The 26,376-nt window shown below is 44.7% G+C and overlaps 1 long non-coding RNA gene across 2 annotated transcripts in view; it reads left to right on the top strand.

Annotated features, from left to right (window-relative positions):
- Window positions 1-2,618: 2,618 nt before the first annotated feature.
- Window positions 2,619-26,376, top strand: part of LOC146007979 (uncharacterized) — a 44,149-nt gene continuing 20,391 nt past the window's right edge. The window contains exons 1-5 of one of the 2 annotated variants that reach the window (XR_014444438.1): window positions 2,619-3,041; window positions 5,635-5,837; window positions 13,010-13,080; window positions 13,987-14,058; window positions 18,778-18,820. This is a non-coding gene — a long non-coding RNA (uncharacterized LOC146007979). The remainder of the gene's footprint in view (window positions 3,042-5,634; window positions 5,838-13,009; window positions 13,081-13,986; window positions 14,059-18,777; window positions 18,821-26,376) is intronic. The other variant, XR_014444437.1, reaches the window with a different exon arrangement.

The raw sequence follows: 26,376 nt of genomic DNA, 5'->3' as shown, positions 1-26,376 counted from the left end.
ATTTTGTCAGTATTCATTAACTAATAATAAATTGTGTTTGATGCTCAATGCTCTTGACCTTAAACCTACAAATTCCTGAAAAATTAATTTCTGTGGTGGTGATTAAATTATTTTTTGGGTCACCCAAAGTAATGGGCACCCATTGGAGTAAGAAATTTGTTGCTCCAGCTGGGCGCTTATTGTTCTGATGTGCAAAACAGCTATACCCAGGCAAAAATACTGCTGCTCCCTCTCTCTCTCCCCCCCCCCCCCCCCCCCCCCCCGCTTGAGTTTCACAGAAAGATGCAGCTTTGAAAGAGAATGGGTTGATATTAGAAATTGGGCTGAGGGAATCGAGTTAAGTGCATCATTATGCATAATGTTTTTTATCAGTGGCATCACTAGGGTAGGTGTCACCTGGTGTAGTAACTCATGGTGTAACCCCCCCCCCCCCCAACTTTCTGTAAGCAGGAGATGGGATGCTTGTGCGCGCCATTACCCATTAATATAAAGCCACATGCCGTAATGCTAACTACACATAAGGCCACACATGATGCCCATTACATAACATATAACAAACCGTAATGCCCATTACACATTTAACACATAAGTGTCACTTACCTACATGCTCATTGCTAGGAACTTTATGCTCGATGCCAGGGGCTTAATGCTCGATGCCAAGTGGGACTGAAATTTCTCATTGCCAAGGGGGACTAAAATTGCTTGTTGCCAAGGGGGACTACAATTGCTCGTTGCCAAGGTGGACTACAATTGCTCGTTGCCAAGGGGGATCCCCTGCCCGGCTGAGCTGCCCCCCGACGCTATATTCAATTAAGTCTCCCTCTGGACCACTGGCCACAAGGCGCTTGCGGTCCAGCAGCCATCTATGCTGTTTCTGATTGGCTGCTGGACTGTAAGTGCCTATTGGCTAGCGGTCTAGAGGGAGACTTAAGGCCCCCATACATTAGTCCAAGACGGACCTGATTTCCCCTGCAGCTCCCCGGGAGGGGGACACACGATTAGGCACTTGATGTGCCAAGGTTTGCATATGATAAATCGCATGGATTTATCATATGCAGTCCCCGGGGAGCTGCAGGAGGAGGGAGCCGTGCGGGGATGGCAGCGGGCGGGGGATGCCGGCCAATTGAGAGCCGAGCAGGGAGAGGCTGCATAGGGACCCGTGCAGAACGATGCTGTTGCGGTTGGGTGACAGCGGGAGGCGAGCAGGGAGAACTTGATGACGCTGGCTGCCGGGCAGCGCCGCAGCGGCGGGAGCCGGGAAGAATAGATAACTTGGAAAAAAAACGCCCATAGAGATGACTAGCAAGCCATTGATTGGCTGAGACCTCTCTCAGCCAATTGCTGATTGGCTAAGAGAGGTCTCAACCAATCAATGGCTTGCTAGTCATCTCTATGGGCATTTTTTTTCCAAGTTATCTGTTCCTCCCGGCTCCCGCCGCTGCGGCGCTGCCCGGCAGCCAGCATCAAGTCATCAAGTTCTCCCTGCTCCCGCTGTCACCCCACCGCAACAGCTTCCTCCAGCCCGGCGCCATATGCAGCCTCCCCCTGCTTGGCTCTCTATAGCCGGCATCCCCCGCCCGCTGCTGTCCCCCGCACGGCTCCAAGGCTGGGCTGCAGCCACGTCCGACCTCCCGACCCCGATCCGATGCGCATGGGACCGCGCATCGGATCGGAGGGGATGTCTACAAGTGCGATTTGGGCCGATTTCACTGCCCGATTCATCCGAATCGGGTGAAATCGTTCTCATATCGCATAGTGTATGGGGGCCTTTAATTGAAATAGCGGTGGACAGGGCAGCTCAGCCGGGCAGAGCACGGAGCGGGCGGGGGAGAGAGCGGGGAGCGGCCAGGGGAGCTGAGGACTGGAGTCAGGAGTGGTAGTGGGGTGCGGCAGCTCAGCTGATTTTGGTGCGAGCCGTACAGTTTTTTATAAAGGTCACAGGTTAGATGGCCTTTCCTGCTGTTAGAAAGGACACAGAACAATTTCCACTCTGCAAGAGTACTTACATTTTTTGTTACCTCAGAACATTAGCAGGGCCAACTGTCAATGGTTTTATACCATCAATGTTAAGCACCAATGGAGCATGTAATCCCCAATGGCAACGAGCATTTAACTCCCTTGTGGCACTGAGCATGTAATCCCCCATAGCAACGAGCATTTAATTCCCTTAAAATAATAAATAGAACCACATACATTCACAATATAGATAATAGAAAATGTGAATAGTAATCAAATAAGCGCATAACTCGGGGCAGGTAAAGGAATGTGACAGACAGTATGTAGCGTGGCGTGGGTGACACATCTGGCATTAAAAGGTGATTGTGTGTCAGGTTGTAAAGGGAAACAACAATCCCTGTGACATGTGCAAGTATACAGCAGTAAAGGTGAGAATGGATGTGCGCCGTCTTTAGACTTTGGACGTGGGAGCTGGGGAATGACAGTGGCGCTTTGTGTGTGTATGTGTGTGTGTGTGTGTGTGTGTGTGTGTGTGTATGAGCGGCAGCAGAAGCCGCACTGGGACGTGGCAGAGGAGGGGAAAGAGTTCCCGGCTAGCAGCACTGTGTGACACACGCTCATTAATAGCGGCAGCAGCGTGACAGCAGCAGAGGCCGGGCGGGGTCGGGGGCGGTCGGGCGGGCGGCGGCATGGTACTGCCAGTTACCAGAGCTGTTGTTTACACACTGCTCCACCTCAGGCCATAAACTGCGCTGTGACAACTTCTGCTAATTGCAGGCCACTGACACTCCGGCTCTCAGGAACCGTGCCTCGCTGCTGTAATGAGGTCTGGTCATGGTTTATGGTGGCACTGAGAGCCCCAAGGACTGCGGCTCATCCTACACCACACGTGACGTTACTCATCGTCTGTGCCGGGGTTTCGTCCTAGCATTGAGCACCTGGATCTGACAAAGGGCATTCCTGTGCTTTACTGCCACATCTCACACTAATCAGTAAATGCTGAGAGTATCTTATACCCATACACCACAACAGATTCTGATGTGGCACACACAGAGGGCTGCCATACATTTTGGGGCCCAGAACAGGTAAGGACCCCAAGCTCATCCTGCCCCTTGGCCTCTGACCCATGCGACGGAGAGATCTAACGAGCTCTGGCGTTTATTTGCAGACTTTAAGGGTAGCTCAGGGATGGCCGGCAACAGAAATCTTGGGGCCGTGTACACTGATATTTTTGGGGTCCCCCACCCCATGCGTACATAAAATGCGCCATGTAGTGCTCAGAGCACACACAGAGCACACACAGGCTTCTGCCACCCTGTTTCAGATATGATGCCTGCTGGTGAGCCTATCGGAGTTCGCAGCCCAGCAGCCAATCACCATGGCTGCTGGTATGCAAGCTTTGATTGACCGGCCACATTTGAAATGGCCCCTGTGCACCAGAGGAGCGGGAGAATCCTCTTCCACATAGAAGCGTCATGGGGGCAGTCAGCATTAGTGGAGGCAGGGCAGCGGGGCAGTCAGCAGTGGCATTTGCGAGTATGAGCCAGCTAGTTAGGCCCCTGTGGCAGAGTGGATATAGCTGGAGCTATTTTTATTTGCAGCAAGTGAAAAAACAAATCCTAAACATAATACCTAGCATGTCTGGGCAGTAACCATACACAAGGTTTCCCTTTATATCTGTGAGAAGGACTTATTACTGTCCAGCTGACCAAAACAGCAGTTCAACACAGCACTCACTTCAGGTGGGTGCCGGACGGGGTCCCGACTGGGTTCCGACAGGCATTCACCCGACGTCGGGATCCTGACTATCAAAACACAGACAGCCGGGTTCCCTCGGCTATTTTCCCTCGTGGGGGTCCACGACCCCCATAGAGGGAGAAAAGAATAGGTGGCTCGCGTAGCGATCCACCGTGCCCGCAAGGGGCTTTGTTGCGCTCGCCATGCTGTCTGGGTCCGGCCAGTCGGGATCCCGACGTCGGGATAATGACTGTCGGGATCCCGACTGTCGGACCTCTATACCACACCCCTTCAGATAGTAATGGTGTCTCCCACTGCAAGCCAGCAGCTTGCTCAACAGGCAATTGAGAGACTTCCAGTCCAGGGTTACAGTCTTTTATCACACACATGCAGCAATCAGCATGGTTTAGTTCCGGCACATGCACTCAAGTCATTCTGGGGTGTAATTTCTGGAGTGGTATTGGACCTCACAGATAGCAACATCACTTATAGGGGTCCAGAGCAGTAAGAAAAGTACATTTCACACGGATTTCCTTCATACAGATGAAGTAAGCAGCAGTGACAGTGGCGTACCTATGGAGGGTGCAGGGGATGCAGTTTCTGGTGGCTTGGGGTTTCCCAAAGGCAATCCACTGCACCCTAGCACCCTCTATAGTTGAGAGCTGAATTGCAATTTACTGGATGGAGCATGGAGGTGGGAGGCGAAGCCGATTCAAGTGCAGACTCCGGAAGCTAGGAGCAATGATGCCTGTGCACAGCTGATGCATTGTTCAAGCATAATCAAGGCAGGTTGGTCATCCACGAACCAGCTGGCACCACTGCTAGCTTTCAGAGTCTGAAAATTAAGTGACTTCACCTGCATCCTCTGTCCTCCGCCCTCCATCTCCCAGTAAGAAACATAATGGACTCACAACCCGGCGTGCTGCAGCTATGTTAATAGTTATAAGATCGGCGTTATTATTGGCAATACAGGGGAGGGGGCATAATAAAGGCCCTACAGCAGCAATGATTAAAGATTAAAAAATAAATATAATTTTTTTTAGAGCGTGCAGTGGGATTGCCTTGGGGGGCCCCTAAGCCACCAGACCCCATAATAGTTGCATCCCCTGCACTCTCTATGGTAACAGGGTCCAGCCTGCCTGTCCGTCTATGCCCCCTCCCATTTAATTGTCTGTCGATGCCCCTCCCATCAGTCCATCAATGCCTCCATATAGTGCTCTGCCCGTCCATCTCTCCGTCCATGCCCACATTTGTCCTTCCGTTTGTCCATCTATTTATTTAGTTTCTTGCATTGCGCAGCATATTTAGTTGCAGTTTACAATTGGAAACAGCGATAACACAAACTGGGTAGTAACAAACTGACATAGAGGTAGGAGGGCCCTGCTCGCAAGCTTACATTCTATAGGCTATGCTTCCACCACCATCCTGTAATCAAATAGTGTCTCATGCTTGCTCCTTCTCCCTCACTCTCCCTAACACTCCCTCTATCTGTTTTGGTCCTCTCTTTCTCCCTGACATTGTCTCTCTTTTTCTCTCATTCCCTCTTTTTCCATGAACACCCTCTCTCTTTCTTTTTCCCTCTCTGACTTCTCTTACTCACTCACTCCCCTGGTTTTCCTTCCCCTAAGGGGCATTTTAGTGACAAGGGCTGGTGGGGGGGCTTTTGCTATGGGCCCACAACATTCTAGTTATGCCCCTGAGCAGGGAGTAATGTACGCATGGGATACAACCTGGTTAGGTAGCACACTGGTTGCTGATGTATCCCAAACGTTAATGCCAGACAAGTTGGTAAGAATTTACAATAATTTTTACTACCACCGCTGAACATTGAGGGATGGGTATTGCAAGCATATTTCATTTGACCTGAAACTGAAAGTCAGTATTTTATCTTTCACATCAATAATGTGACAATTTAACTTACAATATATATATTTTTTATAGCGATATCCAGCAGTAAATTAACCTTGCAGTGTGCTTTGTATGCACTATTGGAGGAAACTGGAGCATCCAGAGAAAACCTACACAGGCCCTGATTCAAGGGTAGGAGCAATGCCAGTGTTTTCACAAATGGACAATATTTTTTCTACTCTGAATCACATTGCACATGTGTTGTGATGGAGAGTTGGATGCAGATCGATTGACAGGTAATGAGCATTTGGGGGTGGTAATGAGGGGTGGCTTGTCAAACGTGGGTGTACCGTAAGTATTTGGTAGGTATGTCACAACTAAGAGTTGGTCCTAGCATCTTAGACACAGGGTTACCCAGAGGTCAAATGGTGCAACCGATGAGCATGCATTTGAGATGGTGGTGATTGCAGCATCAGTATATCTTTTTAGATTGCTCCATAAAGAAAACAAAAACACTGTGGAGTGATTATACTCATCCTCAGAGAACATACAGTGCAAACATCATGTATACAGTATATTGCTCTAGATATAATAAAAAACATGGCTTCCGTGCTGTCAATTAGCAATGCTAGCCAGAGTTGTCTTATATCAGTTCCTGGGGTATGAGGCCATTTTGGTTAAAATAACTGGTGCATTTATTCATGATTTTGTGACATGGCTTTGATCACAGGAATAAATTCTAGTGACAATTACATTTTGCATTATTTGGTGGATGAACATCTTTAAAAATCTTGAGTGAAAGCAATGTATATTTTTAGGACTTCCCAATAATGAGACAAATGATTTGGGAGCATAAATGTCCAATTTATTAATCTGAAGAATGGAAACGATGGATGTTCTAGTGTCCTGGTTATTACAAGTAAAAATGTACCAAAATAGAAACCTGTCCTGTTCAAACTTCTGCAGTAGTGCAGCCTAATGAAACAACTACTATTTTAGCCTTCTATCTAGCAGCCTTTAAGTAGGTTTTTTACTCCCATAAACTATAAATGCTCCTTGCCTCTTATTTTCCATGTATGTTTTAAATACATTGTTAGATTATGCATCATTAAGAAAAAAAATTAAGGAAAACAGTAGAAATGACACATTTGAGTAGAGTTTGATAATTAAAAAAATTGTCACTTACCTTGAATGTTGAATCTGCCATGAATCCCAATGGATTTAATCATCCTAGGACAAACATCAAGCTTCTCTTCCAACTCGACCTGTTCTAATCAAGCTCAGAGGATGTTGGTGTAAACTTCTGCTTCAGGTTAATGAATAAAATGCAGTATATCATTTCACAATAAAATCTAAAGATTAGGCTGTTTGTCTAGCCCATTAAGTCAAACCAAATCTTTTGGAACCCACATAAGGTCAAAGTGGAAAGAAACTCATTCTTATATATATATGTATATTTAGGTGTAGAGTCTGAATGATAACAATTACACATTATCCAGAGTCTGAGTGACAAGAATGTAAGAGTTATAATTATTACAATATAAGAATTGTGAGAAGGTAATGTAGGTCAAATCAGGATATACGCAGGAGCCCTAATAAAGATGATATAAAGCAATACAATACATAGAAACATAACATTGACAGCAGAAAAGAGCCATTTGGCCCATCCAGTCTACTATTTTTAACCTTTTGATAACCTTAACTCTATATCAGGGGAGACTTTAGGGCCCCTCATCACATCCCTGCCCCATTCATTTTAGGACCTTCTGACTGGCAAAGCAATAACAACCCCCCTCCCCCCTTTCCTTTCCCTTTCTACTACCACAAGAATTGAAGAATGTCTCCCTCCTGTATCTTGTTAAAACCCTTGATGTATTTGAAAATTTCTATCTTTTATAATGATTATTATTATTATTATTATTATTATTATCCTTTTTTTTATATGACACCACAAAGGCTCCACAGCGCCTAACAATACACAAATGAGCAAAAACAGATAACGAATTACAGTACAAGACAATTTAGGACAAGTACATGGTAAATATGGATGGTTGCATCAGGGGACAGGACACTGAAGCACTCATCACAGTGGCAGAGGATTATATATTCTAAGAAAAGCACATGAGGAGAGAGGGCCCTGCCCGTGAGAGCTTACATTCTAAAGGGGAGGGTTAGACAGACAGGGGTGACACAGAAGGGGTAGAAGTGAGCATAAACAGAAGGTTAGGATGAGAGATGTCAGGCTTTATGCAGGAGGGTGGGAAGAGGTCAGCTTAGTCCTCCCTTACCTTCTGTGTTCCATACTAAATCCTTGGATCAGGCCATTTAGTCTGAGGTGAGATCAGGTAGTAAGTTTAGGTGCCTTTGGCACTGTTTCCATGCAGGTGCAACAGCAACTGACCCCTCTCAGGCTAATTGAATTGACCCCTAAATATCGCACTACAGTGATCTGGAAAGCTACTAATTCCAAGAACATTTTTGATTATCAGCTGTATGTGGTAGACTAATTTGTTAGACTAAATAGGGAATTTATATTACCTACTGTTAGTTTTTTTATTGTTAAGTTTTTAAAAACACATTGTAATATTATATCAGAAAGAACTTCCATTTTTATACATAAATGTTAGTACACAGCGCTGACTTTCTGTGTTGTTTTTTCTGCTTAAATAACAATTTTCATAAATGATGGATAATGGTGTGAACAAGAAAAAAAGCTTATGTAGTTACATGTTCTTTCTAACCAGGAGTAGGATGTGGGACAGTTGAACATTAATAATATTTAAAGTATATACATTAAGTAGGAAAGGGAAATTTGCAGATTATCAAGACAGCAACAATATCGTCATTTATATCCCACGAGACCTCTCTAACCAACATTGATCCAAGCAAAACAAATTCTCTAACCAATATTATAGAAAATATGTATATTTTATTTATTGTAAATGCAAAGAACATTATAAATACAGGTAACCCTAATTCAGCTCTCTGGGTTATGTTGACGTGGGTAAAGAGCAGTTGAAGCTAGGTGACTTGATAAAGCTCCTTCTCATGGAGTTTGGTAATAATACGGGTGGGAGACAGTATGTGTAGTAGAGTGCAGTTTTGTGGCCTGGACAAACTGGATCAGCCTCTGGAACTAAATCTCTAATTCAAGGAGTCTACATTGGTACAGAAAGCAAAGGTTGTGTTGGTCTGGTGAATACAGAAGACACTGGAGCCACTGGAAGTGGGGAGCTAAATCTTAGCAAATATAATATTTTGATCAAACTGAAGAGCTACGTAGACTCCTTTTGAGCAAATGCCCAAATAGGGGTGTGATATAGGGGGGAGAGAACATGGGCTTGAGTGGAAGCCTCTTCTTATGATGCATGCACATCTCCTTTTTCATTAATCTGGGAGCAAATAATTATCGAAGTTCCTCGGCCTGCCAAGGAGATTTGTCCACATTGCCAGCTCCTCCTCAGAGATCAGGCACTTCACAATATTGTTAGTGTGCAGCACCTCTGTGCATTTTAGTGTCACCCCCTGGAAAGATGACACCCTGATAACAATACAACTAAGAGTGCCCCTAACAAAACAGAGTACTTTTTCTCCTTTATACCCTGGTATGATCCACTAGGCCGTGATTCCAGTGATACTGTGGGGTCTTTTCTAAAAGACCTCATTTTATACAAAAGTAGGTGAGAATTAAAATTTTCACTTTTGTAGAAATTAAGTATTGGGGCTATCCCTTAAAAAGATAATGCAGGAGATATAACCTGCTTACCTTTTGGTCCCCATACAATATATACAACATTTTCTTAGCTTGACCGTAGGATCCTGTGCTATCTTCATAAGGCATTTGTTACTGGACCCCTGCTCCTTCCTACGGGGTTGTGCATCTATTTGTATCCCTCCCCCATTCAGCTCCTCCCACTGGATACAGAGTTCTTGTGCGCATGTGTGATCCCCAGTTCACTAATTTGGTGTAGCACCGCTGAGTCAGACTCAACAATGGTAAGTTTTACCGCTATAAAAGTAGGACAATAATAATGGGGGCAGTTGATCTATTGACAAGCTGTCTCCGCAACGGAACAATGTTGGATACTTCATTAGCATGATAAATAGGCCCCTAATAGGGATCACTTATACATTTTCTGAGTTATAGTTTCTGTATTCTGCCAGTGAGAAGGATAGGACATAAGCCTCTCCCCCTTCTTTTTCACATGTACTGTATATAGCAATGACTGCAATGAAGATTCTCAGCCTAAGCTCAGTATTGCCAGTAAAAAAACATTACTTCATTGTTTACATATTTCACGTGATAAAGAGAAATTGCTACAACTTAATAAAACATTATTTTGCCACATGGCTTATTAAAACCATGAATCAGTCAAAGAAACTGACCTTCAAGTGACCCAGACACAATGTTAAAATAACTTTTGGGGATGTTATTTGGTTTACAGTAGTGTCATGTAATATATTCCAGAGCAAATTGAACATTAACTTGTACCAGAAAGTGTAACAGAATATGCTTACCATGTCAAGCTCTCCATCTTTTCCAAAATAATGTGCTGCCCACTTATACAATAATGGTCCTTTACTAAGCTTAAAAAATGCAATTGATACCCCTTTTACACCTGCAAGTCGAGTGCTACCTGGAATTTCGTACCCGGCTCCAACCCGGGTGCGATTCAGATTATGACCTCATTTACACCGCCCTCCCCACCCGGAGGCGGGTCCTGAGCCGGCACTGGGAGATGAGAGCACCCACTTTGGCATTGCAGTGAATGGGTCCTGGGTTACTCGTTTATACTGCAACATGATCCGAGTTGAACCCGTGTTCAAGGCCATGTGTAATGAGGAATACACAGCCTTCTGTGTATCCACCTGACCTGTCCTCAGGCACGCCCCCGTTTCTCCATTTAAGAAACACTTTGTGCGACCATTTCTAATGCTGGGTACACACCAGGACGACAAGGGTCCAATCCCATCAATCTAGATCCAATTCCGACCGATTGGATGTAGATTGTGTGGTGATTGGGCCCTTTTCTGTCCTGGTGTGGACCGATCCGATGCGCGGTCCCGCGGGTCGGTCGTTCTTCAGATCCTACCTGCTGCAGGTAGGATCTGAAGAACGACCATACTCCCGGGTGCGGGTCGCCATCGGATCGGACCCGCTCACGGTGCACATCGTGAGCGGGTCGTGCCCCCCCCCCGCGTCATCGTGAGGGGGTCGGAAAAAACACTAACCCGCTCACGATGTGCATCGTGAACGGGTCGTTCTGGTGTGTACCCCACATAAGACTGAGGTGAAGATAACAATACACATAGCAGAATATCTAAAAATGTCACTAAAGTATAGGCTGCTGTTGCTTTAGAACCACCCCTTAACTACTAAGGTAATGTATAATGACATATGTGACCAGAGTGAGCACTGATCTTGGCATATGATTCTTAGGGCAACAATGTTATATGTGTAGTTGGAATTAAATATGATAACAGATCTGTGTACACACAATAAAACACAATTTAGAGAAATTAGTTTTTCCAAGGCAACAATAATAAACAAATCTGCGTGGGAAATTAAAATCTTTAATAGGTGGAGTATTCTTTTTAAAAGGGAAGAGGAAGTAAGGGAAAATGAGGATGGCAGAGATAAGCAACATTTTCAAAACTGCTCTGAATATTCCCACTCCAACTGTCCCAATATAAAATGAATCTACAGTTGTTATCCAATTTTATTTGGCAAAAGTAAATTTGCAAAATTCAGCGCAGATTCGCATTCCAAAGACTGGAAAATAATTTATCTAAGGCTACCCCAATCTGTCCATCTCCTGTTGGAAAAAGCTTTTGGATTCTAGTGAGCACACATCCGGTGGTCCTGATATATATGGGCCAACACTTTAAAAAAATCTTTTTGAGGTCTTTTTGGTTTTGGGGCTAATATTAATCCCCATTCATCCGGTCCCAAAAACTGATTGTGGTCCGATATTATTGTCAATTCAAATCTTTGGCAGTATATGCATTTTTATAAAAAAATATACATTATCGCTTATGAATTATTGACGTCACCCTGACAGTTTGTATGAGATCTTGCCTCATACGAAGCGCCATTTGGTTGTCAAAATTCCATGCTTGTAAGCCCCTGATGAAGTCACCTTTCTGACGAAATGCATTGGGCGTATTGTACTATTGGAATAACCAAAGTCTGGAAAGTTATTCAACATACGCTGTAATAAATGCATTGTTGTATTTTATATGTTGCCCATGGGGCACTTTTTTATTAAATTATATATTTTTCTTATAATTGTGTATTATTTCTCATTAGCGCACTCTGGGGCAGATGTATGAACCAGCGTTAAGTACAAAAATGCACTTAACGCTGGTTAACTGGGGGGGGGGATTACGATTTCCCTAATGTATCACTAGCGCACCTAACGTGCGCTAGTGACAGCCCGCCGAGTTACGCTCGGCGGGGCCATCCCCTGCAATCCCCCCCAGGGATGAACGGCTGGGGCAATGTATTAACAGCCTTCAAGGCGTTAATTCACCCCGGCCGCTTCGCCAGCTCAGGGCTAGCGTTGTCCTATCCCCCACTGTGGGGACAACGCTAGCCCTGCGTCTGGCTTGGGCTGCGCTGGAGATCTCGCGGTTTTAGCAAGATCTTGCGCATGCCCAGAAAGCCGGGGGGGGGGGGAATGCGAGTGCGCATGTGCGGGGCGGCGAGGGAGCCGATAAGGAGAGCCGTTCACGCTGGGGATAACGGCTCTCCTTATCTGCTTAATACATCTGCCTATAACGTTTGCCCGCTTCTCCACGTTATGCTGGAGAAGTGGGACTCGTTATTCTCCAAACGTTATAGGCAGATTAATACATCTGCCCTCTGAACCTTGCATTTCACATCTCTAAATTTCTTCTGGGTCCTGTCTAACAGGGGATCCTCAGAGGTGCTGCAACTAAACTGGTGTGCTTGGTTTGGGTCCCTGTATATATAAACACTATTCCTTCAAACTGGGACTCTAATTAATTACTCAGGTTCTGAGGCTGATTAAAGCTAAATAAAATTCAGCCTTGAATTAACCGGGTGTGCATCATTAGGTTGACAGTGTCCAGGTCGACCACTATTGATCGACAGGCAGAATGTCACTGACATGGGAAAAGGTCGACATGAGCTGTTTTCCATTTTTTTGGTGTCTATGTTGACATAGGTCGACATGGACACTGTATTAGTGTACCAGACGCCCTCGCTGCGCTCACCGTGCTTTGGGAACTATCATATTCTCCCTCTATGCTCACTGGGATGAAAAAGTAGAAACAATTAATTTTTAATAAAATCATGAAAAACTCATGTCCACCCTTTTCCATGTCAACCTTTTGCTTATGTCGACCTTTCATTGTCCTCTTAGTGTCTGTTGGTTTGTCACCCATTACAGATTTGTTCTGCAGCTATAAATATTTAATATTATTCATTTGTTGTTATTTGTAGTGAATTATATGGTGCAGGATAAAGTTTGCAGTATACTTATTATATTGTGAAGACCTGCAATTTCTATAAGGGTAAGTAGACCTTTTTATACTTACTATGTAATAAGAGGATTCAGATACAGATTTGCATTTCCTATTTAGCATTTCAGATTTCTCATCAGTACTCAGCATTTGATAACCCTGTTAAAGACTTTGCTTAATTTAAAAAGTGCATGGTAATAATTAGAAACATTCACATCACCACAAATACAGACTCAAATCCACATCCCTGGCTAAGAAATATGTTATGTACATACTAGAGCAACAAGCTGTCAAAATAACAGAACAACATAACATGCCAGTGCCTGCAGCTGTACGCACCCACACAGCAACACTTGATTTGCTTTGTCAGGCAACATCTAGTGGCCACCAGTGCACAAAATGCTTGAATCCCCCCCATAGAGGAGCAGCATGCAGAGTAATGTAGGTTACACGTGACACCAGAACAACCATGATTGTACAACTATCGTGAAATGATCTCCTGAAATTGTACGATGGTCACCATGATTGTACAACTATCGTGAAATGATTTCCTGAAATCGTACGATGGTCGCATGATTGGATTGGAGCACACGAATTGCACACGATCGGTACCCAATCCAATGTAGATGACGAATCTTTAGTGCAGCAGGTAAAATCTCCAAAGCGACCAATTCTTCTCTTTTTACATACAATCAGACGTTAGATGCATGTAATTGGGGGAACTGAGCCCAAATCTTTCTGTTGTGTACCGTAACCCAGCATTAGTCTTTTATTTTAGATATTCAAACATATTGCTTTGTAATCATTGTTTATTTGTCATGTGCCGCTGTTACGGTTAGAATTTAGTTGACTTATAAAACATATGGAAGAAGTGAATTAACAACTATTTATGTAAAACAAGTTTTGCCTTTTACTGAAATATTCTTAACAGTTTACACCTGGTCATATAATCAACAGCTCCATCTGCTGGCTGCCAAATAATATTACATGGAACATTACTGAATGCAGGCACTTCACTTGTGGACAAAGGTACAATACAATTATTTCCCCCCTTACAAAGGCTGAAGCAAAAACTTGCATTAATTAGACATCATAGCATCTTATATTTATTATCATTTGTTTACATACACATCTTTTTTGAAGCCCATCGGCTGGATTGAATAAATTCTGAGCTCACCGGCGGTGCGGGATGCTAGCCGAACATTTTTTTAAAGGGGCAATCATTTACAAGGCAAAACCATGCCTTGTAAATGATTGACACTTTTTAATAGACCCTTCTGCGTTCGGTCAGCATCCCGCACCTGCGGCGCACTCGGACTATGGGGGTTATTCTTGTTCACTCACAAAGGCACAATCACTCTCTAATGGACAAAACCATGTGCACTGCAGCTGGGGAAGAGGTAACATGTGCAGAGAGAGTTAGATTTTGGTACTTTATTGTTTCTGTGCAGGGTAAATTCTGGCTGCTTTATTTTTACACTGCAATATAGACATCATTTTGCAGTACAAACCCCGGTACTTGTGAAGTTTCACGGCGGCAGCTTACACCATCAGCGTAGCATTCCTGTCAGAATCAGCGTAGTGTTCTCGTGGCCAGCGTAGTCAGTCAAAAGTAGAGTAGTGTTCCCGCGGCCGCTTAAGCGTCCCTGGCTATGTTATCAGTGTAGGCTGCCGCCGTGAAACTACACAGGTAACTACCGTACTGTTGCCGGGAACTGCATCTCTGTCCCCGGCGTCCCTGGCAAGCCTACTCAGCGCCTCTCTCACACCGCCGGCGCCAGCATGATCCCCTCTCTTTGGCGGAGAGGGGATAATGCTGGCGCCGGCGGAGAGGTGCTCCATCTGTTTGACACGCGCTCCAGCAATGAGACGCTCCTGCGTCTGAGTAGCTATTACGGCAGGGTACAGTGACCCTGCCTGGATTTGGTATGAAATCCCGACGGTCAAGATCCCGACAGGATCAAAATCCTGAATGGGTCATAATACCGACAAGGACAAAATGCCGACAAGGACCAAATCCCGACATTTAAAATACCGACAAGGACAAAATCCCAACATTTAAAATACCGACATGGTCAAAATACCGACATATAGAATGTGCAGGCGAAACTGTCAACATGGCGTTTTTCCCCACTGTTTTTTTTACCCGAATGTCGACACAGTCGACATGGACACAGTTGGAGGTGAACCGCAGCCCCTCGCATCACTCGCTATGCTTCGGGCACGGTGCCTCGCTGCGCTCGGCACACTATTTTATTCTCCCACCACGCCCTAGTGGATGGTAGGGCATGAAATACCGCCTGTCGGCACATGTCGGCTCAAAAAACAGTGAAAATACCCATGTCGACCTCGCGACCTGTCGACCCAAAGTCATGTTGACAGTTTACCTGTACATTCTATATGTCGGTATTTTGACCTTGTCGGTATTTTAAATGTCGGATTTTGTCCTTGTCGGTATTTTAAATGTCAGGATTTTGTCCTTGTTGGGATTTTGTCCTTGTCCGTATTATGACCCATTCGGGATTTTTACCCTATCGGGATTTTGACCGTCGGGATTTTGACTGCATCCCCCCTGCCTACAGGGTTAGGGGTTCTGTAGTGCCTTTTCAAACCCCCACTATCCACAGCAGCCCGAAGCATGGCGAGCACAGCGAGCCCCGGGAGGGGACTTGTTACGTGTCCACCTGACCTTTTCATACCCCCATGGAGTTGATTTTATATACTGTAGTGTGGCGAGTGCAGCGAGCCACCGAGCACGAAGCGTGGCGAGCCTCGCGAGGGGACGCGGATTACCTTACATGTGATCCGCGTCCCCTCGCGGGGCTTGCTGCGCTCGCCACACTACAGTGTATAAAATCAACTCCACGCCGACGTGGATATTGGGGGTATGAAAAGGACGGGTGGACGCGTAACCATAGGCGAATCTAAGGGGTGGTCCGGGGGTGCACTGGACCACCCATTAGACCACCAGCCGCTTAAAATAAATTTAAAGAAATGACAGCCGGGCTGTGTGCTGCCCAGCTGTTTAGGCTAAGGAATTGCTCGTTGCCAAGGGGGATGTCTCACGCCGCTGGTTGCTGGAGGCACCTAATTGAAATAAATTACAGCCGGGCGGAGAGCGATGTGCGCTGCCTGGCTGTAGTCTCTAAGCAGTGGCATTGATATTTTCAGTTTTCCTTTTGGACCGCCGGCAACAAATCAGGAGCGGCATTTGTGGTATTGAAAGATACTCCTGATTGGCCGCCGGACCCCAGCGCGAGAACTAAAAATATTGATGCGCCTGCAGAGACTACAGCCGGGCAGCGCACATCGCTCTCCCGGCTGTCATTTATTTCAATTAGGTGAGTCCAGCGGCGTGTAATATCCCCCCCCCCCCCCCATGGCAACAAGCAATTCCTTAGACTAAACAGCCGGGCAGTGCAGAGCGCTCTCTGCCCGGCTGTCATTTCTTTAAATTAGGTGCAGTAGTATGACATCCCCCTTGGCAACGAAGAATTCCCTCCCCCCTTGGCAATTAGCCTCCCCCCTTGGCAATTAGCAATTCCCTCCCCCCCTTGGCATCAAGCTAACCCTCCCCCTCTTGACAACAAGCTAACCCTCCCTACCTTGGCAACGAGCAATTCCCTCCCCACCTTGGCAACAAGCAATTCCCTTCCTCCTTGGCAACAAGCAATTCCCTCCCCCCTTGGCAACAAGCAATTCCCTCCCTCCTTGGCAATGAGCAATTTCACTCCCTCTTGGCAACAAACATGTATTCTCCCATTGGATCGAGCATGAAGCCCCCTTGGCATCCAGCATGAAGCCCCCTTGGCATAGAGCAAGAACCCCCTAGCAATGAGCATGTAGGTAAGCGGCACTTATGTGTCAAATATGCAATGGGCATAACGTTTTGTTATATAGTATGTAATGGGCATTATGGTGTGTGGACTTATGTGTAATTGGCATTACGGCATGTTGATTTATGTGTAATGATTTATGTGTAATTACGGAGTTTGCTAAAATGTGTAATGGGCATTACTGTGTGTGGTCTAAAGTGTAATACCACGCCACATTTTGTGATGCCATGCCTCTGTCCCATGAGGCCACGCCCCCTTTTCGCCACGCAAAGGTCCGCCCTCCTTATAAATTTGGATTTGGGACCACCCATTACCATAAGTCTAGATTCGCCTATGCGCGTAACGCGTCCCCTCGCCATGCTTCGGGCTGCCGTGGATAGTGGGGGTTTCAAATGGAGGCATTTGCCAGTAAGTAACATGGAGCACTGGCAAATGCCTCCTTCATTGTGAATGAGATGCACTTGCGTCCGCACCCCCTCTTTGGACAGGAGACGCACGCACTACAGAACCCCTAACCCTGTCGGCAGGGTTGCTGTACCCTGCCGTAATAGCTACTCAGACGCAGGAGCGTCTCATTGCTGGAGCGTCTGAGATGCCGGCGCCAGCATGATCCCGTCAAAGAGAAGGGATCATGCTGGCGCCGGCTGTGTGAGAGAGGCGCCTGCCAGGGACGCCGGGGACAGAGATGCAGTTCACGGCAACAGTACAGTAGTTACTTGTGTAGTTTCGCGGCGGCAGCCTACGCTGATAACGTAGCTTAGGCTGCCGCCGTGAAACTACAAAAAGAAAGGCATGCGTTGGGCTACGCTGATAACGTAGCTTAGGCTGCCGCTGTGAAACTACACAAGTAAGGCAGCTGTTGGGCTACGCTAATAGCGTAGCTTCAAACGTAGCTTAAGCTGCCGCCGTGAAACTACACAAGTACCCAAACCCCACCCAAATCTAACTCTCTCTGCACGTTACATCTGCCCCACCTGCAGTGCACATGGTTTTGTCCATTAGAGAGTGATTGTACCTTTGCGAGTGAACCGAAATAACCGCCTATGTTACATCCAGCCACATACGAGCATTTCAGTGTTTTATCATAACTATTCACTGTGAAACTGCATCAGAGTAGATAAAGGCAGAGTGAAGCAGTAAAAGGGATGATTAAACGGCCACTAATTGTTAATATACCTCTGTATGCAGATGATTCTTTGGAGCATCACTACAGCCATACCTAAATTAGTAGATGCATCATATATTCTATGCCATGTTTGTGACCAGGGTATAGTCCAGTGGTTCCCAAACTTTTTGGATTCACAGCACCCTAAAGTATTTTTTTCAAGGCACCACTGGGATAAAAGTTTCTTTTAGAGAATTTTATTTAAATTAAATAAATTGTGTTAATATTGTCATCTTTAGATTTAATTATGTGAGAAGGGACAGGATTCACTTCTGCTCGCCCACATAGTTTAATTTGTTAATTTGTTATATAGTATGTAATGGGCATTATGGTGCCACATAATTGGCAGCTACAAGCAGTGGTTTTGCCTATTACAATGACCATTAATAATTCGCACTGGTCCTGGACCCCGAACCCGAGGCACCCCTGCAAAGGTCCAGAGGCACCCCAGGGTGCCACGGCAAACAGTTTGGGAACCACTGGTATAGTCCATTCATTTTATCATTACTATATCCCATCAAGTCCACTAAGATCTCTGAATCCTGCAACCATGGGATTAATTCATAAGGCTGTTATAATGTGAGAATATGTGCCTATATCTACCGCATATGCGTCACGCTTGTCTTTCGAACGTAAGCTTTTGCAAACAGGACCCTCCATATACCTTACAACAGGACCTAGCACTTGGTTTGGTATACAGTCGATAGTATGTTGATCGAATCAATTTTTTTGGGGGGACTTTTTCAGACTTTTCACACTGTGCCATCTACGTGGACTTCAATTGGAAAAGGTAAGTGCCAGAAGAATGCCGATCGACACAAGGAATGCAACAAAGTGTGGTGCACTCAGGGCCGGTGGAAGGCTTCTCAGCACCCTAGGCAAAACTTCAACCTAATCCCTCCACACACACACTCCCATACTGCCATCAATACCCAATTTCCAACCCCTTAAGACATACTTGACTAACATTCCGGAATGGCAGGGAGGCTCCCAAAAATTAGGTTGTCCTCCAAGCCCCCCGGGAAGGTGGGCAATTCCCTTAATTTCCCTGGAGACCTACCTTTGAAACCCACAACAGAGTGCAAGTAGGAGGGGGCAGCAATGTGGGAAAGTATGACTCAAGGGAAAGTATGGAAGTGAGGAGAAGTTCCACAGCTGCCACTTGCATTAAGCACAACAGGGATCCTCATGGACCTCCTTCATTTTTTGATAGGCAGACTGGCTGGCGCCCCCCCCAGATCCTGGTGACCTAGGCAGCTGCCTAAAGCTGCCTAATGGTACAGCCGGCCCTGGGTACACTACTTTGGTACATGTGATGAAATGTACAAATTGACATAAAGAAAATATGAAAAAATTATGTCAACCATTTCATATTACAACCATTTCCATATCAATTGTATTGACCTTTTGTCTATGTAGACCTTATGCCTGTATGACCTATTGACTGCTGACCTATTGACTGTTGACCCTTTATGCCCTGGCCTAAACCTTGGTTTCTGTCACCTTAATGCTTATTTCATTGTCATTTCAGCTGAGGTAGCAATTCTTTTATACCATTGTATAAAACATTGTCTATTACTCTAAAAGTGCGTACACACTTGATAATATATTAACAATTTGAACGATAACGATATTGTTATTGATATATTGTGCATATTGTCCAATGTGTACAAACTGTGTGATTTATTCACACCTGATCGATGTGCGAATTCACAAGCAGATTGATTATGGAATGACTGCACATGCGTACTGACCATAGCACGCATGTGTGTGACCAAACAGCGACAAAAATCAGTGATTACTTTTTTCGCAGTCACCAAACAACTTGACTGACAGGAAGCCAGTGTTTTGGGGGGTAACTAGACATATTCTGGGAGTGTCAGAAAAGACGCAGGCATGCCTGGGCATTTTAAGGCCTATCACTGTCGCAGATTTGTGGAAGGGTCAGAGTTACACACACTTACACAGACTGGAAAAATCATTTGATGGTGAGTGAGTTGCGAATTCACAAGTCATTCGCAGACTTGCACTGGTCACGATTTCACTCTCGCTGGGCGGCTTCTGTCTGACCGCAGCTCTTCATACAGCAATGATCAGGTCTAAATTAGGCCTTATTGATTAGGCCTAGTTGATGATGTGCTCTCCCTCGGGTCATTAGCATGCAACTGACCCCCCCCCTCCGGCCTTTGTTCTGGCAGCTCAATGTTATCTATATAGCCCATGACTGCATGTTCAGCAGGGAGCCAGGTGACGTCACTGAGCGTATGCACAATATCATTCACAAGTTCGCTGGAAAACAATAATGATATTGCTCAAGGAACATTGTATAGTGTGTACCCAGCTTTAGTCACTGTTTCTCTTGTTTTGCTGCTGTTGGGCGTTGCAATACCCTTGTGGTGCTGTGTGTATCAGACGTTTTGTGGACCCTGGGACTCAGCGTAAGGCATCACACTTCTTCTAAGCCTCACCCACAGACTCATATGAAACTAGCCAATGGGAGTCTGAGGGTGGGCTTGGGAAGAGTGTGATGTGTTAGGCTGAGTATTTATGTATATTTATTTATGTGCTAAGCAGTCCCCCCCCTGTAATATGTTGTCGGTGCTGCAGCCGCCACTAATAAATTGATTGTAAGAAGAGGATGGCACCAATACAGAAAAGACAACACAAAAAGCTGCGCTCACAATCAATGATGAGTGAATCAGATTTCAAAATTCATATAACAATTTATTAAAAAACAATATTAAAAATAATTCATGTGTAGCAGCATGTTTTTTGACATATAATTGATGATGTTCAAGTGTACACTAATACAAAATTATAGTAATTAATGAATAAATATAAAAAGGTTGTTTGTAAAAACAATGACTGGTGACCAGATCTCACATGTATCGAGATATCCCCGTCCGGGGTTGGAGGATTAATGGAACCCGCACTGTCCACACTAGATGATAGTCTTTGTCAAGGTGATACCTTGACAAAGCTGACGTTTGGACAGCGAAACGCGTTGGTACTGCTGGTGCCAGATCCTGGATAATATTTTGGAGGTTCCACCTGCTCAATCGTCTGACCACCATCTTTCCCAACCAAATATTGGAAGTCTACGGCTCAATCAACCATCTAACTTAACCTGGATACCCGGCCACGAGGTTGAAGGTAGGCTATCACAACATCAGCCACTCCCTCGGTGTGCCTACAGGATTACAAATCGCCATTTTATCGGACTCCACCATAATTTTGGGACTATCATCTAGTGTGGACAGTGCGGGTTCCATTAATCCTCCAACCCCGGACGGGGATATCCCGATACACGTGAGATCTGGTCACCAGTCATTGTTTTTACAAACAACCTTTTTATATTTATTCATTAATTACTATAATTTTTTTGTATTAGTGTACACTTGAACAACATCAATTATATGTAAAAAAACATTCTGCTACACATGAATTATTTTTAATATTGTTTTTTAATAAATTGTTATATGAATTTTGAAATCTGATTCACTCATCATTGATTGTGAGCGCTGCTTTTTGTGTTGTCTTTTTTCCTATATTTGTGTGGGGACTGACTCTCCCCACTCAAGCAGCTGCTCCTATTGAGTCAGCAACTCTGATTAAGCGCTCCCGAGGGTTTACATAGTAGTGTATTAACCCATCCTTTGGCACCAATACAGAGACTGTGAGCAATAATGTTAACGCAAATGGTGATTATGTCCAAGTGGCATACCACTTGAATTGCTGTTGTCGGGGCCACCTAGTGGCTGTTGTCTGAAAAACAATTGTATCAATCCTTGCTTTATGTGTAGCCTGCGTACACTCCAAAACACCAACAAAATAGCAATTTGGCTACTTGAAGATGGCACAACATGCTAGAATGTCTTGGATTTATGCGATCATCAGAGATATAGGAGCCGAATCAGAACTGCTTGCAGCGGTCCAAATTCGGCTCCTCTTTTGATGGTGGGGATCTGTGCATGCGCATTGTCTCTAAAGTGCATGTGCAGGCCCCAGCTGCGAGTGCCTTTGGTAAATTTTCCCATGCCCATTGTTTCATGGGCATGCCTACAAATACAGTGGGCGATGGTAGGGAAGGGGGGCATGCATTCGGCGGGGCAGCGTTAGCCTGCTCTGAACACATGCAGCCCAATGAGCAGGTCTGAATTTTCTCTTTAACACTATTTATTTAAACTCTTGTACTATTGGAGAAAGCACTCTTTATAAATAAAATTATTATTTATTTTTCATTTGTAGCAATTATTTTATTAGTTTTTTTTTTCATTTTTACTTAAAAAATTAATTAAAGTGTTTCAATTTTGAACTATGTAACTGGCTTGGTGAATTAGCACAATATAATGTTGTTTTATGTGGTTACATTTTCAAGAAGGCCTAATGTACAGTATTACAATTTATAACACAATATAACTGTCTCAATGCACAAACTGCTATTTTGCCAAAGCAGTGGCTCACTGCCACTTCTGTCAGCTCTTTCTCATATGTATTCAACAGTATATAAGGTAGGCTTTATGGGGAGCTCTGGAATGCTGCTGCAGGGTTAGGTGTACGGGTCGGGACTGTAATCAGTTCAGATCATGCAGGCACTGGGCACAGCACAAAACTATTAACAGAGTGCCGGTTTCATCGGTTTTGTATAGATATAATGGGTATTGCAGTATGTGCCATAATGTGTAAGGCATTATGGTGTGTGGCATGAAGTGTAAGGGGCATTATGGTGTGTGGCATAATGTAGAAGGGGCATTATGGTTTGTGGCATAATGTGGAAAGGGAATTATGCTGTGTGTAAAAATATGTAATGAGCATTACAGTGTGTGGCATAATATCTAAGGGGCATTACAGTGTGTGGCATAATGTATAAGGGGCATTACGGTGTGTGGCATAGTGTGTAAGGGGCACTACAGTGTGTGGCATAATATGAAAGGAGCATTACAGTGTGTGGCATAATGTTTATGAGGCAATAGGTTGTGTGGCATAATGTGTAAAGGGGATTGTGATATGTAGTGGGTATTCTGGTGTGTGGCATTTTGTCTAATGATCATTATGTAGTGTGGCAAAATGTGTAATGGGTATGATGTATGTAGAATAATGCGTTATGTACATTACAGTGTGTAGAGTAATGTATACTGGGCATTACCATGTGTAGGATAATGTGTATATAGTAAAATAGTAGTAGGTAATGTTGAATAAAGATGTTCGTCCATCAAATTAAACCTGATGGAGGAAAATGACAAATAAGGGGCATGAATCAGGATTGGTTTTTCCTCCCATGACCATTGTCTGGGAGTACAGGCTGCAAAATTGGGGTGTATTCCTGCAAGGCCACACTTCTTTCAGCAAACCCCCACACCCTTCCTAGAACACGGGCACCAAATTCTTTGTTTTCAAAATGTCTATTGGGGTGGGGACACAATTTAACTGTTTGCCTAGAAACAGCCCAGTTTCTTTTTACCAAAATGCCATAGGAGTTGGGGTGGGGGATAGCTATAAACTTTTTTTGTCAGGGGGGATAAAAAATTATACTTAAGCCACTGAGGTATGCAGAGAGGGCATCGAGATGTTTGGATTGGACGTTTACTTTGGGCAGAGGGGTTGTGATCTGTAGACACTGTGGGGGTATGATCTGCAGATACAGCAGGAGGCAGCACGTCGGCAGAGGTGGCATGGCCATGAGTGGAGCAGTGTTGAATATTTTAAGGCAGCATTATTATGCACATGGGCAGTGCCACAGTGCGCTCTGAACATACCTCACAGCAAGAGGTTTGGTCTTTACTTTTGGCAGAGGCGATGTGATTGGCAGCCGTGAACATGGCTCACAGCAGGATGTGGCATATGCATGGGGGGAATAGCCACAATCGGATAGTTGTATAGAGGGCTTTGCTTTGTGCTGAGTGTTTCAAAACTACGCTATGATCATGGCTCACAGAGAAAGGCAGTAGATATTGGAAGGCTAAGTGAATTTTAGGTGGGTCAAATGAATGCCCTTATGCAGTATACAGTGATTATGTGAGACAACATGAATAAATAACACTTCCCTTAGTGATATCTGTGACTCAATTGCTTTGTGTCGTTTCTTACCATACCCACATTCGATAATCCATGATATATATATACAGTATGGAGACACAATCAATGGTAGAATTGGTGTAATCCAAAATATGTTCATGATTTATTTACTTGCTCAAGCACAGTATAACAATATGTTACACAACAGCAAGCAACGTGGAGGATTATCAGATTTGGGTAAAACAGGCTCAGGATCCAAGCTCCTTGCCTCCAGATTCGGGGTTTTCCTTCAGTGCCTGTGTAGGTTAGCACTCCTGTCACCTGCCACCAATGTGTTTCGGGCTGTATTTCCCTTTCTCAGGCTTTGGATGGGGCTTTACTTTTTTCAGAGAAGGCTTGTTCAGTGGCCACTATGACCTCCATGTAGGTCCCTTTCCAAAGCTTGACGGGCAGGAATTTAATTGCATTGTAGAAAACATGTTAAGAGTGAGATGGGCATGTTTCGTAGCAGCCATTTTTTTTAGCCTATAGCATACCCTCCAACATGACCCGTTCCATTAGGTACAAATGCTCTGTTTTTGGACTTCCTTACCAGTGGCAGTTACAGATGTGGGCCTGCAGCACAGTCCAAATTCAAAAAGGGGAGCCACAGCTACTGCCACCTCAAACATCACTGTCCTGGACTCACTGGCAGTTGATGTGACCCCCCTCTTTGAATATTGGACTGTGCTTGAGTCCAACCTCTGTAACTGCCACTGGCAGGGAAGTCCAGGGACAGAGCATTTTGTAACTAATGGAATGGGTCATGTTGGAGGGTATGCTATAGCTGTTAGCAGCTGGTCAGTGCCATGCACAGTAATCCTGACTTTAGTCACTCAGTAGTTTTGTATGCATAGATTTCATAATTTATTTTGGTACTTGTTTAGTTCCACGGCGGCAGCATGGCCGCCGTGAATTTCCAGGTACGGCGCTCACCAAACTATCTAAAATAAACTAAATTAACTCTATGCCAACATAGATAGTTCATACCCCTACTATCCACGTTGGCATAGAGTTGATTTTAGATAGCGTGGCGAGCGCAGCGAGCCACCGAGCCCGCAAGGGGACTCAGACGCACGGCTGCTGCCGCCGTGAAACTAAACAAGTACCTTTATTTTTATGTATTAAATTTCACCACTGTAAATCGTTGTATTTATACTGTGCTGGGCAAAAACACAGTGGTGGAACTCCAAAAGGCAATGTAGCATTGGTCTCTGGGTGCCAGTTGTCAAGGGGTCAGTGAGGATCAAGGGGCATAGATATATCCGTCTATAGCAACTGCCAGCATCCTGCTGATTACTGCATCGATGCAGGCAGCAGTTCTGGATATTTCTATATGTGAGGTCTAGGGAGATGGTGTCACTTGCAGCCAGAAGACACAGAAAAAGGTACATTTCTGTGGGCTGGAGTATGAGGGATGGAGGGCTGGAAAATGAGGTAAGAAGGGGACTGGCTGATGTTAGAGAGGCACTGTGTGCTGGAGGTACAGGGGGACTGGAAAGATAGAATGGAATTGGCTAGAGAGACACTGAGAAGCTGATGAGAAAATGTGGGGCTGTTGCAACAACTATTAGTGAGGTCCCCACTCTCTGCTATACTCACCTTTCCGCTGTAACCATGGTTGCATAATGATCTACTCTGGGGGTCTCAGCACATGCCATAAGCCCTTTGGCATAACTGGTAAAATTGTTCTGTCACCTGTGATCTGTCATGGCATTGAGGTTACCTGGTGTCAAGTGCTCACTGTCAAACAGTTTGTGTCCAAATCACAAGACCATGGGGAAGCATAAGCGGTGTGACTCATACGCATGCATAGTACATCAATGATCATTGGCCCTAAGTTTCAATTGTGTGATTGTAAAACTAAAGCACATTATGTTAAGGGATGCTGTTTTTGATCCTTAGCTGGAAGTCAGAGAGGAATTGCATTTAATCATTTGTAGTTTATTATCCCTCTATTTCTATTAAGCGGAGTAATTGCTTTTCAGGAAAATGACCGGACTCAGTTTTTTTTAAATATGCATAAGTCATTTTCCAACTGCGTAGTGTTCTATATGAAGCTTTAGAAAATTAGCACTGCATGTCCTTCAGTACACATGTGAATGATGTACATAACTAAGCCAAGAAAACAATTATGACTGCGAAGATCCACTTACACACTTAGAGGCTTTTCAGCTGTTGATTTAACTCCTGCCTCTATCAAAATAGATAAATTGTAGTCGGATACTGTACCAAACTTACATACATTATTAATAGGATGCAGTACGCTCTGCAAATAATCTACAAACAGGA

The sequence above is a fragment of the Crinia signifera genome, chromosome 6, assembly GCF_055691185.1.
Source record: "Crinia signifera chromosome 6, ASM5569118v1, whole genome shotgun sequence".
NCBI lineage: Eukaryota > Metazoa > Chordata > Amphibia > Anura > Myobatrachidae > Crinia > Crinia signifera.
Note: the sequence above shows the minus strand (reverse complement) of the source record. Positions and strands in the feature narration are given on the sequence as shown.